This window comes from Chrysochloris asiatica, unplaced genomic scaffold (genome assembly GCF_000296735.1).
Source record: "Chrysochloris asiatica unplaced genomic scaffold, ChrAsi1.0 scaffold00098, whole genome shotgun sequence".
In the NCBI taxonomy this organism is placed as follows: domain Eukaryota; kingdom Metazoa; phylum Chordata; class Mammalia; order Afrosoricida; family Chrysochloridae; genus Chrysochloris; species Chrysochloris asiatica.
The window spans coordinates 11,563,862-11,590,779 of record NW_006408616.1 but is presented as its reverse complement, the minus strand read 5'-3'; the positions used below and the strand labels follow the sequence as shown (position 1 = coordinate 11,590,779).

Genomic DNA, 26,918 nt, shown 5'->3' with positions numbered 1-26,918 from the left:
CATAGGGTTTTCTAGACTGTGGCCTTTCAGAAGCAAATAACCAAGCTTGTCTTCAGGGTCTCCTCTGGTTGGTGTCAAACTGCCAGCCTTTTGGCTAGTAGTTGAAAGCTGGACTGTTTGCACCACCCACAAAGCTCCTCTGAACTTTCTCCAAGTCACGCGGCACATTAGATTGAAGTACAAGAATTTAATATTGGATCCCTAGTTCCCATTCCAGTGGTTTCCGCACTGGCTTTTGTTGTTGTTGGCACAGAGCCTGGCTTTGCAAGGAAAAGAGTGGATACTTGTATGAAATGCAAAGTATCATGATAATGTTTGCATAGTGTTTTTTGTTTGTAGAGCACTTTCAGATACATAATGATTGAAGTGAAGAGCTGGAATACTTTGATATTATTTTTAGTTTTTTTGTCTCTGTCTGTATAAAAGGGAAGCTAATGCTCTCCCATGTAAAACTGTTGTGTTTGGCACATATTAATTGTTTTCATTATTGCTACTACAAATAATATTACTATTATCATTTGTTGCTATAGTTACCTTCTATTTTGTAGAAGGTATTTTGTCATGGACCAATGAGGAAAAGTCCACTGTGCAATTTTGATGGGGGAGTGAGGGAACAGTGAGGAGAGGAGAAGGGACGAAGAAAATTCTGTATGAGTTTAGGTATCTCAATCTATGACCTAATGTTTACCAAAGAAAGGGCCATGTCATTTTAGCTAATTTTGTCATTTACTGCTGTAGGTCAAAGGAATCCTGGTAGTGTAGCAGATTATGAACTGGGCTGTTCACTGGAAGGTCAGTAGCTCTAATATACCAATTGCTCCATGGGAAAAAGATGAGACTTTCTGATCCCATAAAGTCTTACAGTCCCAGAAGCTCTATACCGGGTATCTCTGAATAGGAGCCAACTCCGTAGCACACAATCACCACCTCTGTGGGTCAACAGCTAGAAATAGAAATCTTTAGGCGAGGTCATTGCTTCAGCTACTGCTCTAACTACCATTCTTGGTGTTCATTATTGTATTAAGCTAAATTTTAGGAATGGATTATTTATTTAGTGTCTTTAGTTTAACTCTTTGAGGACATGGCATTCTCACAGAGGAGGTATTTTTTGACAAGAGGACACTATAAATATAACTAACTGAAATAATCATCATAATGAACTTTTAGTGAAACAAAATATGCAGAATTTACCCCAGTTTAGCATTGAAGATAATCTTAAAATCAGGGGGAGGGGGAGGGAGAGGGGGAGAGCTTCCAGAGAAAGGAAACCCACTTCTAATTTTCCTTCTATGTTAAATTAACAACAGAGGAAACCTGACAAATGGAGAATGCTGAGGCAGACCCACCCACGAAGCACTTTTCACTAGATGTGTTACAATTGTAGCCCTCCCAGTACCTTTTCTGTCCCACATTGCCTTCCTGCTATCATTGCTATCAAGGAATAGCAGAAATATCCAGGATTATCTTTGTTGAGTTGGCTTAGAAATGAAAATCATGGTAGAGGCAGAACTGGGAGGAAGATAATAGCAGAACTTTACCTTTTTGAACGTACAGGCCCAATTGTGATTGAAGATCAAAACTTCAGGACTTTGTAGAAGGAAAATACACTACGGCAAACTTGCACAAGTTTTGACTGACAGTTTCAAGAAATTGTGACTACTGTAAGCCCATTTGGAGCAGTTGTTAATTACCTATATTGTGAGAGCTGACAGTATACGTGGCTTTGTTCTGGCCCAGCTCTTGGCTAGGAGGTAAAGTAGAAGAGGATGTTAATTGAGTGTTTGGGAGTATGGGTCCAGTCCAGATCTTGCTAAAAGCCGACTGTAGTGTTTTTCATATTCCCCTAATTTTTTTCCACACATTAAATACAATAAGGAACTCTGGGTTTCTGAGCATATATCACTTCCACCAATGTTTATGAGCCATGAAGAAAGAGAAGGGAACTGAGAAGGCAAAGAACTGCTTCTGAGAGAGCCTATCAGCTCCTTGAGATGCCATTTGGACACATTTAGCTGTTACAACACACAGAGAGTCACATATATTTCACAAGCATTTATTAAGGTGAACATTTCTTTGAGAGGTAGTAACCCAATTTAGTAACTTCTAGTCTTACAAAATAGTTTTTCTTCTTATGGAACATTTCCATTGTGTAAAGAGACCTCATTCAAATACAAATTCTTAAAGAGATGCTGGCAAGAAATCCTTTGAGGAAAATGTTGGATTGAAAAGAATAAAAGAAGAGAAAAAGAAAGGGTAGTAAAAATAAAAATGAGGTGAGCAGTGCTTTCAAGATTTTGTGATTTGATTCAGCTTTTCATTTTCATCTGCTCAATACTTTAAAATATAAAATTAACTATATAAATTTATAAAAATATAAAAATTAAAAATTTGCACGTAGGTGAAAATGAGTCACTTTAGGTTTTCAGTTTGTGTTTTTAATAGCTTCCAGTTGCTTCCCTATCATTGCCTTTATTGAATCAGCCACATTTGCTGTATGTGCAGATACACTGGGCTCCCATTTTGTACCAGTCAATGGACTTTGGCAAATGCAGGCCCACACAGGATTCCTGCCCCTCCAGTAGATGACATTCTTGAAACGTAGTTTGGTTCCAAAGGACATTTGGCAGGCAAGAAACATATATATTGTGCATGGGTGAGCCGTTTCCAACACTGGCACCTAAACGACAGTGTAACCTTGGAAAAATTGCTTAGCCTCATGTGACCTTGTATACTGAAGTGAATTATTCAGTGTTTAGCTAGCTATGTCTTTGTAATTCCCACCTAACGACTTTTTCTTGAAGGGTCTAGGGAAGAGAAGGTGGGGGAAGGTGCTGATGGCTCAGTTGTGAGTGATTGTTAACAAGCTTAATTGTGATTGGTCAATTTTACCATCTTGTTGGGTATAAAATGAACTATCTCAGCAGCCAAGTTAGTGAGACTTTGTCTCTCATACTTTGTACATGTTATTTAGAGGGCGGCAGCAACAACTGGGCTCCATTGTAACAATAATGGTGAGTTTGGTGCGGGACCAGATAGTCCTTCATTCTGTTGTAGTAGGGTCGCTATGAGTCAGAACTGGTGTGATGGCACCTAATAGCTCCAAAACCAGCATCATCTGAATGCTTGCATTAAAATGAAAAGGTAAAATAAAATCTTAAGGGTCTTGTCAGCAGAGTTTCTTGAATAATGATGACTCTAGATTCTGTAATGTTTTACTTTGTGTCTAAACATGTCCAGGGGTCAAAATAAGAAGTCAAATTCTTACTGGCTTCCAAACTGCTGCTAGCAGTTTAAACTTCATCAAAGTTTAATTAAAAAATATCAAACACATAAAGTAAACACTAAAAGTTCACATACCCCATTAATGAGGGAACTTGAGAAAGCAACTACAAGAGAATTTGAGCAAGATAAAGCCTTCTTAGATGTATCACCAAAATACGAACAGCTAAAGAAAACTTAGGTAAATTGGACTTCATTAAAATAAAATAAATACTTTGTGCTTCAAAGGACGCAACCAAGAAAGTGAAAATATTACTGACAGAATGGGAGAACATTGTTGTAAATAATATATCTGATGAGGGAACTGAATAGAAAACCCTTAGTACTCAAAAAGCCAAATAACCCAACTGAAACATACCCAAAAGCTCTAACTAGAAATGTATCCAAATTTGATATAGAAATGGCCAATAAATTCTTCAAAGTATTAAAAAGCAAAGATGTCATATTAAGGACCAAGGTGTGACTCACCCAAGCAATAATAGCATTTTCAGTTGTCTCATATGAATGTGAAAGTCGGACAGTGTGTAAGAAAGACCTTAGTAGAATCGATGCATTAAGAGTTATGGTGTTGGTGGAAAATATTAAAAGTACCATGGACTACCAAAAGATCAAACCATTCTGTTTTAGAGGAAAGACAGCAGGAATCCTTAGTCACCAGGATGGTGAGACTTTGTCTCTCATTATTCAGACACCTTATTAGGAGAGACCCATCCCTGGAGAAGGACATCATGCTTTGTAAAGTGGAGGATTCATGAAAAAGAGAAGATGGATGGACACAGTGGCAGCAGCAGCATTTGGTTTAAGTGTAGCAGCAAATCTGAGGATAGCACAGGACTAGGCAGTGGTTTTGATTTTTTGTGCATGGGCTAGCTATGAGTCAAAACGGACTCGACCACACCTAACAATCTTAGTTGCATTGTTAGCAAACTAGCCAATCCTCTTAGTTGGCCACAAGCACCTTATTTGCATAATCCAATCTAGTTGTTTGGTAGTAGTAGTGGGTAGTAGGTATGGGTTGTGGAGTCGATTCCGACTCATAGCGACCCTGTACAGAGTTTCCGAGGCTGGAAATCTTTATAGGAACAGAAAGCCTCATCTTTTTCCCATGGAACAACTGGTAGTTTCGAACTGCTGACCTTGTGGTTCGCAGCTTGATTCGTAACCACTACGCTAATTTGGTAGGAGTTAAAAAATCATGTCAAGAAAGACATAAAAGTGACCCATTGCCTTGCACCAAAATAGTTGGTCATGATGCCTAGGGTTATTTGAGAATAGAAACGATAGTAATATTTATAGCTAACTTTGCTAGCTAGTTGTGCCCAGTTAACTAACCTAAAGTTTGGTGGTTCCAACCCACACAGTGTCACCACAGAAGAAAGGTCTGAGGGTCTGTTGCCATAAAGATGATTGTAGTTGCGGAGTTATTTTGCTGTTATTTGGGGGGTTTTGAGGCTGTAAATCTGTGCCTAAACAGAAAGCTTGGTCTTTCCTTTTCCCATGGAGCACCTGGTGGGCTTTAATGAGCAACCTTGAGGTTTGCAGAGCTAAAGATGACAGCCAAGAAATCCTTATGTGGACGTTCTACTGTGTAACCCATGGGATCGCCATCAGTTTGAATCCACTCAACAGCGATAGACTTGGGTTTGGAGCTAACTTCTCTTCCATATATTATTTGTTTCTTACAACTGTCCCTTGCTTTAAAAACTGCTACTATCCTCATGTTGTAAGTGTGAAAAGTAGAGATGCAGAGAGCGTAAGAAACTTGCCCGATGTCTCGTAGACAGTAAGCAGTAGAATTGCTGGATTGAATTTCAGGGGTTCTGGCTCCAGAAGTCATATTCTTAGCTTCGGTCCTTTTCAGCCTTTTGCAGGGATACATTATATTTGTGCTGACCAGAGAACATTATGTATGGCAGACTCGTACACTTTTAAGAATTATTTTTCTTTCCTTTTTCAGATATTTGACAGCAAGCAAAAATAGACATTTCCTACTTACCATGAAGCCATTTTTAAAAAGGGCTGTTTTGGTCATAAGTTATGTAAGTATATGTATATACATGTATGAGTGCTTTTGAAATATCTGGTAAAGAATGTTTTTACTCTAACTTGGTTCAGAGACATGAGCTGGATTATTTCATAGAGTTATCAGTAGATTCTAATGATTTGATCTTAGTACCAAAGAGTTTATATGGTATAATTATTTCAAAGTTTTTGAAAGTTACATATGGAAGAATTCTAGGCATTTACACACTGAATGACAAAGATGGTTTGAACTGGTGTGGTATAAGTCCCTTTCAAGCTACAAATGCTGAAAAGGCAACATAACCTGACCTTATAAGTTTTCTATTGCTGTGTAACCTCACCAAAATTTAGTGGCTTAAAACAACAATAACCATTGATTTGCCTAAGATGCTTCACCTTGGCAGTATTCTGTTGGGTAGTTGTTCTGTTCATCATGATTTTTGACTGAGGTCACACATGTCAGTTCTTTCAGTTATCCTCTGGACTCAGTCACCTTGGTCTTTCTCACTGTGATACCTAATCCTCTAGGTGTGGCACTGTTGAATCAGTACTGGACTGTGAACCACAAGGTCAGCAGTTCAAACCCACCACCTGCTCCTCGGAAACCCTATAGAGGATTGCTATGAGTTGGAACCAACTCCACAGCACATAATAAAAACAATGTGATAGCTAAGGAGCTCTGGTAGAGTAGTGGTTACGAATTGGGCTGCAAATCTCATGGTCAGCAGTTCGAAACTATCAGCTGTTCTGTGGGAGAAAGATGAGGCTTTCTGCTCCTGTAGAGATTTACAGCCTCAGAAACCCTGTGTAGGGTCGCTATGAGCCAGAACTGACTCCACAGCACATAACAACAACAACAACAACAACAACAATGTGATAGCTAGAACTGTGTTTACCTTGGCAGGGCCAGACTAAATGATTTTGTGGGCCACATATGGTCCACAGGGAGTCCTTGTGTGGCACTGCAGGATAAAACACTGGACCACAGGGTTGGTTAGAACCACAAGATCAGTTCAAACTCAGCAGCCACTTCTTGGAAACCCTATATAAGGTTGCTTTGAATCAGAACTGACTTGACAGCACTTAATAACAACAAGAACTTATGGACCATGGGCGTTCTAGTGGTACTGTAGGATAAAGCACTTGACCGCAAGGTCTGTTTGAACAGCAAGGTCAGGGTCCTGCAGGTCAGAGCTGAGTCGATGGCACTTGACAACAACAACAACAATATGGCCTGTGGGCTGGATGTTCCCTTCTAGGGCTTTTCCATGTGGCCTCTGTCAGGATTGCTGGAGTCTTGGTAGAACTCTCTAAAAGCATGACAGTTGCATTCTAAAAGTATAAACCAAAAGTTGCAAGACAACTCAAAAGTTAGGCTCAGAACTGGTACAATGTACCTTCTGTCATATTCCGATGGGAAGAGCAAGTTGCAAGAACAACCAGATTTAAGAGAAAGGAAAACCATTTCATTCTTGATAGGAGGAGCTGGATATTCATGTGGTGGTGGTGTGCCGTGGAGTCAGTTCCGACTCATAGCTACCCTGTATAATAGAGTTTTCAAGGCTGTAAATCTCTACAGGAGCAGAAAGCCTCATCTTTCTCCTGTGGAGCAGTTGGTGGTTTCAAACTGCTGACCTTGAGATCAGTCTCTTAGGAAGTTGCTGTTTTACTTGTTTCCTATAAAAATTTTTAAGGTTTCATATGAAACTTATGAAATTATCTTTTAATTGCAATGTTAACCATTTACTTGATTATTTTTCTCACTACTCAAATGTGTTTCTGGAAGAAGATGAATGTGTAAAAACAACGAAGTAGAGATCTTTGGCTGGAAAATTTCAGGAAACATAGAATAAAAGAATTTCTTTAAAGAATTTCCCAGTGTTTTTGCATAGAATTAAGATGAGTCAACATCTGTGCTAGAGTGATTTATTATCCTAGATTGTTTGAGAATGCAATTGGTTTCACATTATTGCTGTGGTAGAAATTTTCAAAAATCAATTTTTCATTCTCTTTTAATTTTTCTCTCAAAACCTAGCTTTCTATTCTTTTGTCTGTTATATTATTAGAGGTTTTTCTCCTCCGTTGTATTTTCTGTCAATTCATATTTATTTTGGATATTTTCCCCATCAGTTGTATAGTTAACATTACCATTATCTAGTATCTTTAAGAATTTAAAATCAGTTTGAAGATTTGCTCATCACTTAATCCACATGATAGCAGGGTACTGTGCATGAAATTAAGATGATCTTGAATTGCTACTCAGACATCTAATGATTATGTGTTTTTGACTGACATCATATAACTCATTCTAGGTTCTGGGGGTTGGGGGACACTTATGTAAAACACATGAAAAAATGCAAATTTAACAACCATAAAACATAATCCTTTAGTTTTATTCAGGCAAAGATTTCCCTCTGGTTTAAACAAAAGCTATGTAAATTAGTCCTAATTGAAGTGAGAATTATACTTCCTTTAGGTGAATTTTTCTGTGAACAAAGCTCATCCCCACAGAAGTGTCTTTGTCCTCTTGCTTACCTTAGCAACTAAAACCTACTTTTCGGTGATAAAAGGTACTCTGGAGTTTGTTGAAATAACCCTTCATGAGCATTCTGCTTTAGGGCATTCAAGGACTGGACTGCTTCCAAGTGTTTCCACTCAAGACACAGCAGTGTTATGTGTCATGTTTTAAATTAACTTCCCTGTGTGTGAGAGAGGTATGATAAGAGTTAGGGCACTGAAACAGGGCTTCAAACTAGTTCGAACCAATTCAGACATGGCCAACAAGGTAAATCTAAACAGACCTGAATTTTAAAAATTGCGGTGAAATGGAACAACAACAGAATGGGAAAAGTTAAGGTGGGAGCTCTGGAATGGGATACTAAGAAGAAGTGTAGCGAGCCCTTTCAGGAACCTATTGCTGGAGATAGGATGATAGCCAGAGCTGCGGAGAGTGATGCCCATTCAAAATCAGCTGCCATCTTTGAGTGGGGCAACTCTGTTGTTTCTGACTGTACCAATTAAAAGATTTGGTTGTTGTGCAATGCACATGCTGCCCTTGTTTTCTAGGAGGAAGATTAAGTTTCTAGCAGGGCACTGACCTTTCATTTTTCTGTTACGGTTATCATCTGGTTCACCTACAGTTTACAAATTCAATTCATTCTGCTTTTGCTACAACTGCCATGACTGAACCAGGGAGAACTGGTTCAAAGCCTTGCTTTGAAGGTCACTAACGTAGATTCAACTCCTGGATTCTGTGATTTATAAACTGTGAGGCCCTGGGTGAATTAACCTCTGAGTCTAAACTTCTTCATCTAACTTGAGGTTTGCTATGAGGTCTTGGATGAAATATATTTTAGGCTGTGTGTAGCTTTTACTATAGTGAATAATCACTAGCAACTACCTAAAACTCACAGCCATTATTACAAATCTGTGTACATCTTATTCATCATCTTCATTGTCTATTCTTCTCCCTACCCAGCTATTTCCACTCTTCTCTGTCACCTCAAATGCTCAGATTTTAGAAATGCTCACTCTAAAAAGTGTTTGCAAGGCAAAATATTTGTAAAGTACTTGGGTGTATTCTGCAGAAAGTTGGGATCTGTCCCCAGTGAGCAATTCTCTTCTTACTGTATCTTCTTGTTCTCTGAAGGTGATTGTAGTTTTGTACTTCCGTCTGTGGATAATGGGAGGATCCATGCCGCTCTTTTCAGAGCAAGATAATCCAGCTTCATTTTCGCCTTACATTCTTACAAGGTAACTTTTTAAACCTTCACTTGGTTTTTGTTGGATAGTTTAAAATATTCTTAGTAAATATTATAGTTTACCTTTGTACTTTGATAAAAGAAGGGTTGTGTTCTATTCAGGATATGAGAAGAAACTATTGTTCATACATTGAAAATACTTTTCAACATAAGAAATGTTTTCTCAGTACTATTGGTATTGTTTTCATATTGGTGTATATATGATGTTAAGCTCCGTTGAGTCTTCTTAGCAAATATTTTATTGGATATTTGTCATTAATAGCAAATATCTATTGAGCCACTCGTATGGCAGATGTTACAGAACAGTGCACAAAAAAGAGTACAGAAGGTCATTGAATTGGAGTACCTGGAATTGGGCAAGATTATTCGCATTTCATAAAAACAAAAAACAAAACAAAACAAACAAACAAATTTTGATCAAGGAAACAAGTATAAATTGCTACAATTTGATGAACTTGACCTATACTTATGGTTGTAGTAGCTCAGAATACCAACTGATAGGGAAGGAGTCTTCAAATCAAGTATCAATGCTATTCCCTCTTTATACAGGGTAGATAGGAACAGGCAACTTAAACATTGGTTATCTAAACTGAGGGGGTGATAAAGGTGTGGAGTGACTAGCTTACAAGTTTTCAAGAGGGAATTTAGCTTAAGAGTGTTCAGGGGAAGGCAGAGTCCCCATTGCATCGTTTTCATCTTGTCTAGACAGGTCTGGTGAAAAGAGATGGGGATAAGATTGTTATGATTCAATAGCAGAGGAATTGTTATCATGACTAATTGCAGCTGTCACAACTGTAAACAAGTTTCTTAAAAACAAAGGGGAAGTATTTAATCTTGCAGTCCAGAAACAGAGGACCCTAAGACCATCAAGGGAGAAGAGCATGAGTGGAATGCGGGACCCTATGCAGAGAAGCAGCGACATCAGAAATGGAGGCAGAGATGAGGACATGGAGAAAGGGAGTAGCTGAGGACTCTGGACTCATGGAAATAGAGGGACTGGTTGCTGGTGGCCAGGAGGCCGATTTGCAGAACGTGCACTTTGGTTGTTTAAATTGGTATATATTCCTGAGTGTTTTTGTGTACACACCCCCTCAAAAACAAAACAGGGAATGGAAGCAGATAATGTTGAATGATGATGCACAGAGGAGACTGTAATCATTGCAATGAAATGATGGTGTAAAACCGATATTATCCAATGTAAACTATCATATAATTCACAAGAAAAACTTAAAAAAAAAAAAAGATTAACAGATTTAAGAGAAAAAAAATTATCATTTCAGACGCCAGATGTAAATTAGAGAATCCCTTTGCCTCTGACCAGTTGGCTACAAATTTGGTCAGAATATCCTCTCCCACCATTCATCTGTCAGTTTGTTGTACTGTTGTGGCTGTATATTGCTGTGATGCTGGAAACTATGCCATAGGTATTTTAAATACCAGCAGGCTCACCCGATTTCCTCTGTGCTTCCAGACTAAGACAGACTAGGTGTAAATAACCCAGACTACTTCTGAATGGTTAGCCATTGAAAACCTTACGAGTAGTAGTGAAACACTGTCAGATAACACCTGAATATTGACGCATTATGAATAGCACTAGAATGTTGTCAGATACAGTGCCGAAGGCCGCAAAAGCTTTGCTTCATTTGCATCATCACGGTCAACTCTACTTTGAGGAGACAGCTTTTCCCAGTAGAATTTTGAGGGCCTGCCAACCTGAGAGGCTCATCTTCTGGAACTGTATCTGACAGTGTTCTGCTGCTTTTTTCATAAGTATTCTGCTATTGCATTGGGCAAATCTGCTGCAGAAGACCTTGTTAAAATGTTTAAGAGCAAAGGTATCAGATTGAGGACCTAAGGTATGCCTGACTCAAGCTTTGGTATTTTCAATAGCCTCATATGCATGTGAAAGTTGGACAATGAATAAGGAAGATTGTAGAAGAATTGATGCATTTGAGTTATGGTGTTGGAGAAGAATATTAAAAGTACCATGGACTGCCAGAGAACAAACAAATCTGTGTTGGAAGAATTACAGTCAGAATGCTCCTTAGAAGCCAGGCTGTCTAGACTTCATTTGTCATACTTCAGACATATTATCAGGAGGGATCAGTCCCAGGAGAAGGAAATCATGCTTGATAAAGTGGAGGGTCAATGAGAAAGAGGAAAATCCTCAACAAGATGAATTGGTACAGTGGCAGCAGCAGTGGGCTTAAGTGTAACAACGATTGTAAGGTTGACTCAGGATGGGGTGGTGTTTAGTTCTTTTGTGCATAGGGTCACTATGAATCAGAACTGACTTTACGGCACCTAACAACAACAATATCCCCTCATGTTCAGTAATTTTCTAGAATTACTCTGAAAGCTCAGGGAAGTGCTGTACTTAGTGTTAACAATTTTATTATAACAAAAGAATACAAATCATAATTGGCTAAAAGGACAGATGTGTGAGGTCTGAGACTGGGAGGGTTCAAAATGAGAAGGTTCCATGTCCTTAAGGATATACCAACATTGACGTTTGGAAATGTGTGCAAGGAATATTGCCAACCAGGAATTTCTCTTAATCTTCATGTCCAGAATTTTTGTTGAGGCTTCATTATGTAGACATGATTGATTGGTTCAACCAAATGGCTAGTGATTCCATCTACTTTCCTTGCTCAGAGAGGTTAGTCTGATATCATATGGCTCAGAGTTCCACCTTTCTGAGATGGCTACTCCACTCATGAATCATCTCATTAGAATAAATTATAAGGGCTCCACTAAGAGCTGTGTCCATAGGTGTGATCTGGATGGCCCTCTATGAATAGCAAAGACCATCTAATCACTTGGGAAATTCCAAGGATGTAGAGGTGGCCTCTAAGGAACCAGGGAGGAAGACCAGCCAAATTCTTTATTACGAAGACATAATAACCACTTGTAAGATTAAAATCAGTGGTGAAGTGAAAAGTGGCAAATGACAACAATATTTATTAAGATACTCCTAATTGTATGTTGTCATTTGGTGCATTTTGGACATATTATCAAGAAGGACGAGTCCCTGGAGAAGGACATCATGTTTGGTAAAGTGGCGGGACATGCAAAAATAAAAAGGAGACCCCAATGAAATAGATTGGCACAGTGGTAGCAGCAGTGGACTCAGCATCACAATTGTGACAATAGCCCAGGGCCGCGCAGGCAGTGCTTTGTTCTGTTGTGCATAGGGTTGCTATCAGACTGAACCTAACAACAGTCATTTATCCTTATGAGTTCTAGAGCTGTGGGTTCTGGTTCATTGAGAAGATTTTTACAGAAATGTATAATACCGTTTGCAGGGTAACGGAACTTATTTAAACATTTCATTATTCCACTAGGAACTGCACTAGTAAGTTATCTTAAATTAGGATAACTTGGGGTACTTTTTATTCTTTTCCAATCATCACCATTTGGAGGTCTACTTTTGGAAAGAGTGACCTCGTTTTTAATTTATTACAGAGTCTTTTGGACACTTTTAGTTGATTGTTGCTGTACTATCTTTGTTGTTGTTGTTATTGTTATGTGTCGTTGATTTGGTTCCAACTCATAGTAACCCTATATAGGATTTCCAAGGAGCAGCTGGTGGATTTAAACTGCTGATCTTAAGGTTTGCAGTACAGTGCTGATCCTACAGCGCCACACCAGGAGTCCTAGTGACCCTAAAAGTAAGTAGGGAAGACCCTTGTCATAGGCATCTAATAAATATTTCTTTTTCAATTTTATTAAAAAAAAAAAAAATCTCTTGAAACCAAGTTGGAACAGATTCTTGTGAGCTACAGACTGTTGCCTGACAGGTGGATTAAAGAGCTGTCTTTCGTTTACTTAAAGTAAATAATTAACAATGTTAACTCTTTATTTTCTACACCATAGAAACTGTTTATGGGAAATGATAAAATAGTACCCAATTATTAAGAGAGAGCATAATCTTTGAGAATATATTTATCCTACAATTTATTTTACGTTTGACTTAAAATTGGCCATTGATAGCTAATCTTTAAGTGATTTTGTTGGTAGAAAATGGTTTTCTATTTTTGTCATAAGGAAAATAATTTTCAGTTTAATGTCTTATTCACCCTCTAAATACTTGGGTTAATGTACTGGACTGCAGCGATGTTTGAATTGCAGTTCAGGTTTACTAGCCGCTTCTTGGAATCCCTATCCTGGGTTGCTGTGTGTCAGAACCAACTCAACAGCACTTAACAACAAATACTTGAAAGATTGTTTTGTTTTTTCACTGGATGAGTTAGCAAAAGCTAAATTTTAAGTTGATAAAACCATGTAAAGATTTAGTATCATATGGTGTGACACTGTAGGATCAGCACTGGATTGGGAACCAGAAAGTTAGCAGTTCAAGCCCACCAGCTGTTTCTCAGAATGGCACTTAACAATAACAACATATTTAAATTATTCTCCTTAATAAAATTATTAATTTTGACTCCATTTCCTTCATCACACATATGCACTCCCATGCACAGACATGTTATGTGTCTAGTTAATTCCGATTCATAGGAACCTGTTTGACAGACTAGAACTGCCTCATAAGGTTGTGGCACTATGGGTGAATGTACTAGACTGTAAGGTAGGTGGTTCAAACTCACCAGCTGCTCCTTAGAAACTCTACTACATAGGGTCGCTATGAGTCAGAACTGACTTGATGGCACTTAACAACAACAAACAATCTTTATGTGAGCAAATAGTGAGGTCTTTTCTGATTCAAAAGGACCTCTGGTGATGCGTTAGGATAAGCATTGGCCTGCTAAGCACAAGCTTGGCAGTTTAAACCTACTAGCGACGCCACAGGAGAAAAATGAGATTTTCTGTTCCCATGAAGATTTATAACCTCGGAAACCCTATCGAGGGTAGCTATAAGTTGAAACTGATTCAATGGCAGGGAGTTAAAGTTTTCTCCTTCAGAGCAACTAGTGGGTTCAAACCACCAACCTTTCAGTTAACAGCAAAGCACTTAACCATTGCAACACTAGGACTGCTTGAGTACAGGAATCTAAGGGGTCTTCAAAAAGTTCATGGAAAAATTTCATTGTTTTTAAATTTCTTTTTTTCACAAACTTTTTGAAGCTCCTCATAGTACAGAAATTTGCTTGAATCTTGTAACAAATGGTAGTAGCACCCAGTCTTCCCACACCTCTTCTACTCAGTGGGGTTCAATAATTCATTGCAATGGCCATGCAAAACTCAGACACCAAATTCACAGTTATTTATTGGTGGTTGTGGTGGTGTGGCATGGAGTCAGTTCCTACTCATAGCGACCCTGCATAAGGTTTCTGAGGCTGAAGATCTTTATGGGATCAAAAAGCCTCATCTTTCTCCAATGGAATGACTGGTAGTTTCGAACTGCTGACCTTGAGGCTAGCATCCCAACTCATAACCACTATGCTATCCGAGCTCCTTATGGGGTTTATTAAGGAAGGTAATTAGGTAGTTAACAATTCATGGTAAAAAATGTTCAGTACACAGTTCTTCCGGTCAGGACAACCTCTCCTATTCCCTATTCCTAGGTAGTTCTCTGTCTGGCCCTCAACCCGTTGACGTGGTCTCTGCCTTGCTTGGCAGCATTACAAAGCTCTTTCAGGGCTGCTGATAAATGCCTAGAGGGCACACCACTCCACCATAAACCTCAGCCTGGAGACCCTCAGCTCTTGCTCCATGGATCAGCAAATCTACCACCCCGATTGAGAGCCTGGAGGCACCTCATTCTGCGTACAAGTTGCCTGTCTATAGCCACGCATCTTTACCTGTTCCACGACCTGGGAAGCCCAGCACTTTTTCTTGTGCTTTTGCTGATGATGATCGTCTGCTACTCCTCTGGAGTCATAGCTTTTTGTCCCTGAGTCAGGGAGGTTCAATGCACAGGGACCTTGGGGTCCAAATGGTATGCTCCACTCCTGGCTCTTTTTCTATGATAGTAGTGAGATCCCCTCATTCCTGCTTCTACACTTGTTTATTTTGTACACATTAGAATTCCAGGTTTTCACATTCACAGTGAATGCTGTTAACCATGCACAACTGAATCATATACTTTTATCAGCATATTCGCCCATTTTAACTTACTCAGACCCAACAAGGCAAAAACATTATTTTGTAGGCATTACAGACTCATATGGGTAAAAGAGCCATATGAAGTAATTCTCTACACTACAAACAAATCCGTATCTCCTTTTCATAGGTCTTTCTTTGACAGGGCTAATCTTTCAAATAAACACAAATTATTTGTTGTTGTTTAGGCTCTATAACACTGAATGTATTCCTGATGCTAAAACCACGGAGATAAGAAAGCTCTAAGGGAAAGGAACTCAAAGCTAAAGGAAATAGAGCCATTATACAAGGACAGATCTGGCAAAGTTGATTTTTCTCTTGAATGCACAAAGTAGCTTTTTAAGGTGCTATTGAACCTGAGTTCTTTATCAGTGAGGTATCATGCTAAAAATATGCAGTCAAGGAGCCCTACAAGTTTTGAAAGCTACTGAGAGATATTTGAAAAAAAGACAAGTATAATATAACAAACAAAAAGCCAGGTTCGAGATGTCATGTTTACTTAAATGATTAATTAGGCAACCTTTTTGAAAGACATAAGATATATATGTTGTTGTTAAGTGCCTTTGAATCAATTTTGGCTCACAGAGACCCTATATAGGGTTTCTGAGGAATGACTGGTGAGTTTAAACCACCAACCTTGCGGATGTTTTCAACCTTTGCACTCCAGCCACCAGTAATTATCAGTACGTCTTGATTGCCTATTTGATACAATTTCAGACTGAAGATATTGATAAAATTCTCTTAATTTTACCATCACTGGCTTTAGTGGTTGGTGCATAAATTTGAATAATAGTGGAATGAACTAGTTTTCTTTATAGGCATATGTATATAATCCCTTCACAGATAGTGCTGTACTTCAAGATTTTGAAATGTTCTTGTTGATAATGAAGGTAATGCCATTCCTCTTCAATGTGTTGTTTCCATCATAGTAAACCATATGATTCCAAGTGGTCAATACTGGTCTATTTCAGCCTAGAATATTGATTTTTATGCCTTCTATTTCATTTTTGACAACTTCCAATTTTCATACTTCGTGCGTTCCATGTTACAAGTGTTAGTGGATGCTGTCAGCTGTTTCTCTTCATTTTCAGTTGTGCCCCATCAGCATATGAAGGTCCTATAAGCTTTACTTCATTCCATTAATTACCGTCAACTCTACTTTGAGGAGGCAGCTCTTCCCCAGTTGTATTTTGAGTGCCTTCCAACTTGAGGGCTTATGTTCAGGAACTGTATCTGATAATTTTCTGATTCTGTTCACACTGTTTTCATCTTCCGGAAATGTTTGACAATGTTCTGCTATTCATAATGTTTTCAGTGGCTAAGCATTCCAAACATTTCAGTGGCTAAACATATCTATCCTTCTTCCTAATCTTTCTTAGTCTGGAAGCTCTGCTGAAGCCTGTCCACCAAGGATGAACCTGCTGGTATTTAAAATACCAGTGGCATAGTTTCCAGCATCACTGCAACATGTGTAAGTTACCACAGTGCAACAAACTGACAGACGTGTGGTAATCAGATTTTGCTTACTGTCAATAATTTTGGGTGACTGTTGAATGCGTTTTCTGACCTAAAATTAATTGAGATTCTGCAGATCAATTTAATAACATGACTCTGAATCCTAAGTGTGTCCCCTTTTGACTTGAGAAAGCTATAATTAGATAAAGAACACAAGAGTTACAACTTGATGGTCAGAAAGGCAACCTATGAGAAGAGAGTATAGTCTTTGTACATGTCTCCTGACATGCAAGCTCCTAAGCATATTAGGGTACTGGATATAGGCATTAAGCAGGACAGAGGTCGGATATCTGACTCATGACCATTCTAGATGCCTCTGGTGCAGTTTTCACTTCTAGAGTCTGTATTCCCTCTGCACATGACATGTCAGTAGGAACAAGGGCTAGAACAGCAATGATATCACTATGAGCGTGTGCAGGGGGTGGGCTGCTCAGTTGACAATGTCAGAGGAGCTGATACCAATGATTGTCTATAAAATTTTCTGCAGTGTTTCAGCAGAAAATTTTAAATTTATATAAAAACAACCCTGTAGTTAGCTATAACAACAAAACCATTTTTTCTTAACATTTTTTCTGGTGAATTGAGTGATAGTTTATTTGGGAGAACATTGTGTTTTACACTCATCCTATTTTGTTTCATTGCAATGATTACAATCCCCTCTATACATCATCATTCAACAGTATTTGCGCTAATCCTTCTGGCTTTTGTTTTTTTGTTTGTTTGTTTGAGTGTACACAAAAATACTCAGGAATTTATAATCATTTAAACAACCAAAGGGCACATTCTGCAAGTCTGCCTCTTGGCCACCAGCACACAGCCTTTCTCTTTCTGTGAGTTTAGAGTCCTCAGCTGCTCTGTCTCTCCTTGTCATCATCTCTGCCTCCACCACTGGTGTCGCTCCTTCTCTGGAGATGGTCTCACATTCCACTCATGCTCTTCTCCCTTGACAGCCCTAGGGTCCTCTGTTCCTGGAATGTAAGATTACCGCCCCCCCTTTTTTTTTTTTTTAGGCAAAGAACTTTATTAACATTTGTCTCATATTTATTCCCAGCCTTCTTCAGTGTAATTGCCTGCAAATAATGAATTATGTATAAGCAAAAACTGAAAAGAGCTGCAATGTCCAAAGAGCTTGGGCTTAAAAATATTAGAGATCTAGATTTTATCAGATCCATAAACAAAACCAATTGAAAAAGCAGTCATAATATAAAATAGCAGCTCCAAGTAACTTCTTCAAGTTTTATCTTCTTTAGAGGTTACTCTATAATCAGTTAGTCTCATTCTTGGATGCCTCATCAAAATTTTCCACAAGATCTGGAACTTCATCTTCATCCTCCTCTCCAGTAGCAAGTGGTGCTTTTCCATCCACAGGTTGTTTGGGCAGAGCTTCAGCCAGTCTTCATAAACTAGGCAGATTGTCTGTGCCAAGCTGCTTTAAGATGCTGGAGAGCATTTCTGTCAGCTGTTTCATCTCAGCATGGCCCGGTAATGGTGAAAGTGTTGGCTGCCAGAGATGCCTGAACTTTAGGATTGTTAAAGTGGATCACTGTTCCTTGGTTTGTGAACATATTCACCTTTTCAATACCAGAGATATTACTTACCCCTAATTTCTTTAAGGAGAACTGAAATTTTTTATCATCTGCTGTGGCTGTTTTATGAACCACCTTCTTTCTGCAAGCAGTTCCTTTTCCACCATTGTGCACTTGTGCCTGCAGTTTGGCGAGTTTTTCCTGATTCATGATTGTTTCTTTCATCTTGTTGGAGCAGAAATGTGGCTGCACGGGGGACTAGGGCTGGCGCTCTGGGGGTCTTTGGCAGACCAGCTGAAATTAGGCGCACACATGCGGGGATGCAAGATGGCAGCTAGAGGCTATGCCCCCCTTTTTGTTACAGAAATTCTGCCTTCACAGTTGTGATCATTACAATTAGTCATGATACCAACTACTCACTATTGAGTTATAAGAATCTTATCCCCCATCTCCTTTCACCAGACCTGTCTAGACAAGATGAAAATTATTGAGTGGGGACTCTTACCTTCCCCCACACACTCTGAAACTAAACTCCCTCCTGAAAACTTGTAAGCCAGTCATTTTGTGCCTTTATCGCCACACTCCCCCCCACCCCCCCACACACACTTTAGATAGCTAATGTCTAAGTTGCCCGTCTCTATCAACCCTGTACACAGAGGGGATAAGATGAAGACTCCTTCCCTCTCAGTTGGTATTTTGAGCTACTACATAAACCATTTATTCTTGAGCCTAGCTAACATGTATCAATATACTTTGAAGGCTAAAACTCTATGCTAATTGAATTTACTTCTTGCATTTTCTAATGTGCTATGTTCAGTGTTAGCATTACTCAGTTACAGTGACATTTCAAATCAGGTGGCTTCATCTGTCTGTATTTGCTTCAAGCATGTGCTGCTGTTTTTTCTGCTAAAGCTGTTTTTACTGTTGATGATTTTTTCAAATTTCCTAGGTTTTTAGCTATAATATTTGTGGTAATTCCTATTAAATATGAATCACCATAACTACAATTATATCCATAACACTTTTGAGAACAAAGTAGTAATTGAAGGATAAAAAAGAAAAACAACAACAAAAAAGACTTTATTCAATTACTAATAATTTTGTAACTTATACTGTAACTATTCCATGTAGAATTAATTGAGAGATGCTTTTGGGATTGGGAATCCCAAACCAAAAAGATAAAATTAATGAGATGTGAGTATAGGTAAAGGCAGAGAATGGGGCTCAGGGCAGGAGTGGAGGTACCTAGATTTGCGCTGTTTATATAACCTATTCTGCACTTCAAATATGGCCAGTCGAAATTGAGAAGTGTTGTAAGAATAAAGCATGTACCATATTTTGATGACTTAGTGAGAATAGAAACTAAGTTAGCTAATTAGTCATTTCTGTATTGATTACATGGAGGTCTGGTGTGATGCTGTGGGCCAATGCGCTGGACTGCAAAGTCGGTTTGAACCTAAAGGTCGGTCGTTCAAACACAGCAGCTACTCCTTGGGAACCCTATATAGGGTACTATGGGTTGGAACTGACTCCACAGCACTTAACAACATATTGATTTCATATATATATCATAAGTTTTAGATACATTTGTTGAAACATAACGTGCTAATAAGATGAATGTCACATGTTTCCATTTACTTTTTTGAGGTAGCTAATAGAAAATTTTAAATGGCATCTTCCCATGGACCTCAGGTGGCACTGTAGGATAAACACTGAACTGCTAACCACAAAGTTGGCAGTTCAAACCAACTAGCCATTCTGAGGGAAAAAAGATGAGGCTTTCTGCTCCAATAAAAATTTACAGCCTTGGAAACCCATTAGGAACTGACTTGATGGCACCTAACAACAATAACTTGGATCAACTATCAACACTCACAGAAGCCGCAGTCAAGAAATCAAATGATGTATTTGGCATGAGGCAAATCTGCTGCACAAGACCTTTTTAAAGTGTTGCAGAGCAAAGATGTCAGCTTGAGGACTAAGGTGCGCCTGACTCAAGCCATGGTATTTTCAGTAACCTCATATGCATGCGAAAGCTGGACAGTGAATAAGGAAGACTGTAGAAGAATTGATGCTTTTTAGTTATGGCATAGGAGGAGAATATTGAAAGTGCCATGGGCTGTGAAAAGAACCAATAGATCCGTTTTGGAAGAAGTGCAGCCAGAGTGCTCCTTGGAGGCCAAGATGGCCAAACTTTGTCTCTCATATTTCAGACATATTGTCAGGAGGGACCAGTCACTGGAGAAGGATATCATGTTTGGTAAGGTGGAGGGTTAGAGAAAAAGAGGAAGACCCTCAACGAGATGGATTGGCCAAGTGGCAGCATCGATGGACTCAAGCATGGCAACAATAGTGAGGTTGGCCCAGGATTGGGCAGTGTTTCATTCTACTGTGCATAAGGTCGCTAGGAGACTCGATGGCACCTAACAACAATAACATACTCCTGTTTAATTTCTATTAGGCAGCACTTATCTATAAGTACCAGGTTCTTAGTTTGAGTTGATGATAGAAGTTGCTGAAAAGATGGGTAGGTGCGTTGGGCAGGGATACAGGGTGGGTCAAGGAGAAACAGTCTGAAGCTGGCTGTCTGCCTCTGGTTTGGCGGTCTCTATAATCTGTGAACTCATATGTTCAGCTCATTCTAAGTGGTGGGCAAAAGTTTTACTCACTCTGATGGAAGACTGCCTTCGAATTTGAGTCTCATTTGAAAAAAATGTCCTGTAGAACTCAAGACTGAATTACCAAAACCAGATCATCTGTCATTCACCAACTGTCTTAGTTATTTAGTGCTGCTATAAAAGAAATACCACAAGTGGATACCTTCAACAAACAGAAATTTATTCTCTCATGTGTCAGGAGGCTTGAAATCTGAATCCAGAGCACAAGTTCTGGAAAAAAGGTCTTTGTCTTCTTTTAGCATCTGTAGGTCCAGCATCCTGTGGGGATCTCCATGTGATTCAGGATCAGTCTTTTCCTGGATCTAGGAGTTTTACAGTGCAAGAACCCCAGATTCAAAGGATGTACTCCATTCCTGGCTCTTCTTTCTTGGAGGTAACAGGTCCCTCTTTCTCTGCTCACTGCTCTTTCCTTGTATCTCTTCTATGAAAGTGATGTTATATGCCATACCCCTGGGACTCCTCCTTACATGGAATCAGGGTTGTGATGGAATTAAGTGTGGTGCATCCCACTCTTCCTCCAGTCCTGATGCAACATAATGTTGGCGAAGAATTCTTAAAGTACCAGGGACTTCCTAAAGAACAAACAAATCTGTGTTGGAAGAAGTACAGCCAGAATTCTCATTAGAAGGCAGTTTAATGAGACTTTGTCTCTCATACTTCGGACATATTATCAGGAGGGACCAATCCCTGGAGAAGGGCACCATGTTTGGTAAAGTGGAGAATTATCAAGAAAAGGAAAACGCTAACTAGATGGATTGGCACGGTGACAGCAGCAGTGAGCTTAAATGTAACAACGATCATGAAGATGGCTGTGTTTTAGTCTGTTGTACATGGGGCTGCTATGAATGGGGACAGATTTGATGGCATATAACAGCAACATCCCACCCAACAATCCTCTTACTGGTTCATCCTGTCAGGTCCCATCATGGTGGATTATTACATAACTGCCAAACCACTGAGTATCATGGCCCAGCCACCCTGACATATATTTGGGGGACACAATCCAATCTATGACACCATCCAAAATTGTGCCCTGACTAGAACCACCAGGGTTTTATAGTTTATTTCAGCCAGACTGGCAAATCTGAATATGTATCAAAAACACTTTTTGTGTTGAAGTACCAATCTGGGGGCATGATGCCCTGAGAGTCTCTTTCCATGGATTCAGTGCACTTGCATTTGAAAAGAGATGTGATAGATTCATGTGCAATTTGTCCTGTCAGAGAGGTGCCATTTAACCAGGCTTATTCTTCTGTTTCTATGAGTATTAATCTTCAGAAATGTGATGCTTATGTATCTAAATTTATAAGTCTGGCATTGAATATAAGACAAAATTCTGTGTTCAGTTTGACTTCTGCCTAGAGCTGGTACCTGAGTTTTCATCTTCCTAGATTTCAAGGGGAGAGGACATAAAGTACTGAATACTTACTAGAAGAATTGCCTTTGTAATATTGAAAGTGGTTCTCTTGCAAATCCAGGAAATAGATAAAATAGGATACTCAGTGAAAGAATACAAAGACCCCTTCTCAACATCATGTTTTTTTCATGAGATATAGTCCTGGAAAATCAGGTAGAATAGATTTGCCTAAGTGGGTAGATCTGTTTCTGCTTTTTAAAGGCTTACAGGAATATAGGTAATTGGATTTGTAAGAAACTATCGTGATATAAAAAATAAGATTAAGGTAAAACTCAACATCTTTCCTTCTACAGAAGCTTCCAGTTTCGGTTGATGATTGTCTTGTACTTATCCCTTGAAGCCCCTAACATGGGGCCTGTTGTCATAATTAACTCTCAACAAACGATTATTGAATTGAAGTAAAAATGTTTTTCTTTTTCAATGCTAAAATGTACAGTAAAACAAAGTGTGCAAGACCAGCTCACTCTGTTCTTATTGCAGCAACTAGCAGGGTGTTTCGTTTGGGAGCCTCAATATGCATTTGCTTTGCAGTGAAATAAGAGTTATTTTATTTTTTATAAAGAAATGCTTCTCAAATGAGAGTGAGCATCAGAATTATCCAAGAAAACATGCTAAAAATAAAGATTTCCTAGTTCATCTCTCAGAAACTCTGAATAGGTCATCGGGTTAAGTGAAAGACTCCGTGTTTAATCAGCAACCGTAGTCATCTAACGGGGTCACTTTTTTTAAGATCGACAGGTTTAAGCTCTGTGTCTTCCGTGGCTGTAGAACTCACAATCAAAATGTTGTCCACACTGTGTTTTTTGTACTGTACTCAGAGAAAAATAGCTTCAGGCAATGAGGAAGATTATCAAGATCATCTAGTTGAGTTTTCTAAAGTAAAATGTTGTTTCTGAGATGCGGCTGATGGGTTTGAACTTCCGGCCTTGCAGTTACCAGTCCACTGCTTATCCTATAGCACCACACCAGGACTCTATGAACTATATAGTAGTAAAGTATCTAATTTGTCTTGGGCCTTAGGATTAAGGGAAGATCCACAAGGAGAATGAAAGAGGCGTGAGTGAGAAGCAGGAAATCCTGGAGGTGGCATATTTTACTTCTGCATCCGTGATCACTTGGTGATTTTAGTTCAATGGTTTGTTTTTTTAAGAAGCCTATGTAATCCTTTAAATCTACATATTGTTTTCTTTTACAAGTTTAAATCCCTGCACAACTGATAACAGTTAAAGGAACAATTCTTTTATCTTCTGCTAACATTGGAACATAAAGTCAAAAATTGTTTTTCAAATAGAATAAAACACCAAGCCCAGGCTCTTCTTTTGGGATTCTATTTCTTGCTGTGTGATACTCTAACGAACATTTTCGGCAGTGCCATCATATGTTTGCCGAGCTATTAAAGGAGCATAGACACTGAGTGTATCAGCTCTGCTTTAACCGCGTAGAAGCTCAACTTGATCTGGGCTGCGCTCACACTGGATAAGTCAAGATTACAGGAGCTTCTCTACAAAAGACCACTATTTGACCAGCAATTCTCTCAGTCATCCACATTAATAAAGAAATGTTAAGCATACCCCAAACCTATTGCCATCAAGTTGAATTCTGACTCAGTGACAGAATAAGATAAAGTAGGACTGACCCATGGGGTTTTCAAGGCTGTTGACGTCTATGGAAGTGGACTGCCACACCTTTTCTTGTGCAGTCAGCTTGTAGGTTGAAATCGCCAGCCTTTTGGTCAGCTCTTGAGCCGTTAGCCACTATGCCACCAGGGTATCTCAAAGAAATGCTGATGGAAGCTGTAAGACACAGTGAAGAGTTGGAATTGGAGCCAGAAAACTCTGTCTTGTGTGCAGGCTCTGCTGTCTGTTTGTTGTGAGACATTAAGCAAATCACAGCCTCTATAAAATTATTTCCTTTGCTGAATGAATGACGGTGATACACACTTCCTTGAGATTTTATTGGGATCGGATAATCTTTAGCTGTGGAGTTTCTTATTTGTAGAAAACGTAGTACATGTGTATTTTAATGTGATTATTGGATGGGATTCATTAATAGACAAGATTTTGTCTGTAACTCTGGAAACTTATGCCTGATACACAGTAAGTTGTTGTTGTTGTTGTTAGGTGGCATTGAGTCGGTGCCGACTCATAGCACAACAGAATGAAACACTGCCCCCTGTCCTAGGCCAACCTTGCAATTGTTGCCACACTTGAGCCCATTGATGCTGCTGTTTTGCCAGTGCATCTCGCTGGGGGTTTTCCTCTTTTCCTCTGACCCTCCACCTTATCAAACATGATATCCTTCTCCAGCGACTGGTTCCTCCTGACAGTACGTCCGAAGTATGAGAGATGAAGTTTGGCCATCCTGGCCTCCAGGGAGCACTCTGGCTGCACTCCTTCCAACACAGATCTGTTGGTTCTTTTGGCAACCCATGGTACTTTCAATATTCTCTTCCAACACCATAACTCAAAAGCATCAATTCTTCTATGGTCTTCCTTATTCAGTGTCCAGCTTTCACATGCATATAAGATTATTGAAAATACCATGGCTTGGGTCAGACATACCTTAGTCCTCAAGCTGTCATCTTTGCTCTTCAACACTTTAAAAAGTAGGCAGCACATATTTGCTAAATGAAAGCTAGAGAGACACAGATCTTTTATAAGAAATAAACTAAGTATTTATTTCATAGATGGTGTTAGTTGCTTTTTTGCAGCTATATGGGTAAGAAATCGTGGGTGGCAGTTTTAGGTGTTGAACTTCAGTTTTTGCACTCTGATGAAGCTGTCTCTGTTAATAAGATGACTGTATTAATAGTATACTAGAAAGGTCAGAGAAACTTAATGGAATATGAGATTCACTTTATAGTTTAGCCATGGTAACAAGAGCTCTTGTTTAAACTATATTTATTACATTTTAATGTAAAATAAGAAAAAAACTAAGCCTGGAATACTGTATAATGACACTTATAAAAGAGGAGTGGCTTTACTTTGATATTCCATATAATTTGATGGAGTGCTTGGCAGTAGGTGGTGGTGGTATTGCTGTTAGGTGCTGTCGAGTCACTTCCGACTCCCAGCGACCCTGTATAAGTTTCTGATGGGTTTGAACTGCCACCTTGTGCTTAGCAATCCAGTGTTTATCCTGCAACACCACACCAGGACTGAAGGGACTATAAAAAGCACATTCCCTCGTATGTGCCCTTCTACTATAGGACTGGACAACTGGAAGCCTCACAAACATTCCTTAATGGACTGTGAAAATGTGCTCTGATTGTTGCCTAAGATCCCAAATAAAAGTACAAACAGCAAATACTTCAAGATTTGAAAGCAGTGTTTGGAGTTTTTTTGTGGTTCTAGTAGGTTCAGCACAGAATCACTAAACTGCAAGGTCGGCAGTTCAAACCCACCAGCTGCTCCTTGAAAAGCCTATACAGGATCACCATGAATCAGAATGACTGAACGACACCTAACAACGACAACAGATAGTATTGCATGGGTCTGTTGCATCTTTTGTCTGCAATACAAGGGGTTTTCAAAGTTGTTGAAAGAATTCCATGATCTTTAATTCCATTTTTCCATGAATGTTTTGAAGCCTCCTTGTAGTTATCAAATATAATTATTAACACCTGTCCACAGAGTTCTTTTATTTAAATAGCTGGGTGCTGAGGAAATACAGTTTACTTTGGTTATTTGTTATTTCCAAATTACTTTGTTATTTCCAAGTTAAAGCCTTGGAAACTCTACACTGGGTCAGTATGAGTCAGAACCAACTCGACAACCTTTAACAAAAACATGTACTCCAAAGTTGTTGTGAACAGTGAATAAGAAAATACTGAACCCTTGTTCTGAAGGAGTATATACAGTTAGATTCCTGTGAACTTCTTCCCACAATATTTCTGTCAAACTAATCAGGCCATAACTTTGTTTTATATTAATTTCTATCCTGAAACCCTTACTATATACATATTTCTGATTCATTAACACTGAAGTCACAGTCATTGACATTGTAACTCAGGACTGAGTGAAGCATATCTGATATACATATTTTCTCCATAAGACACACTTGCACTTAGGAACATTACACAGTTCTTCAGCACTATATTTGGACACTCTTAACACAGCAGAATCACCAAAATAACAACAAAAAACGCAATAAAAATAAGGAGACACTAAAATATTTTCCCTTTTGATATGGGAATTGCAAATAATTTTTAATAAATTGAATTGTATTGTAGTTGAACATCTAGATTGGCTTTAGTTTGGAGCTGTTAAGAATAGTGGTGCTCTAAACAATTTTGTAAATGTCCTCTGATAAACATATGTTTGGATTTTTATTAGGAATACATTTGAGTGGAATTGCTTAGTCACGAAGTTTACATTTCATCTGCTTTCATGAATATTGTCAGATAGTTCTGAAAGTGCATTGGACAATTTACAGTAGTGCTTCAAGGTTTGAGTAGCTTCAACACAACATGATATTTTTCATTTTCAACGTTTTAATGTGGGAGTCATTTTATATATTTCAATATTGTACATTTTCAATCCTATATTCTAGTATGACCTGTATTCTGAATATTCTCATAAAGTGTCATTTTCATGTATAATTTGAGCAGTAACATTTTTCTGTAAAATAAAGAAGTGTATGTTTTTGCTTGCTATACATG

At 38.8% G+C, this 26,918-nt stretch overlaps 1 protein-coding gene and 1 pseudogene across 1 annotated transcript in view; one reads left to right on the top strand and one right to left on the bottom strand.

The window, feature by feature from the left end:
- The window catches only part of TMTC1 (transmembrane and tetratricopeptide repeat containing 1), a 373,612-nt gene that overhangs the window by 154,458 nt on the left and 192,236 nt on the right, over positions 1–26,918 (top strand). The gene's annotated exons all lie outside the window — the stretch shown is intronic.
- Positions 17,902–18,388, bottom strand: LOC102813174 (annotated as a pseudogene).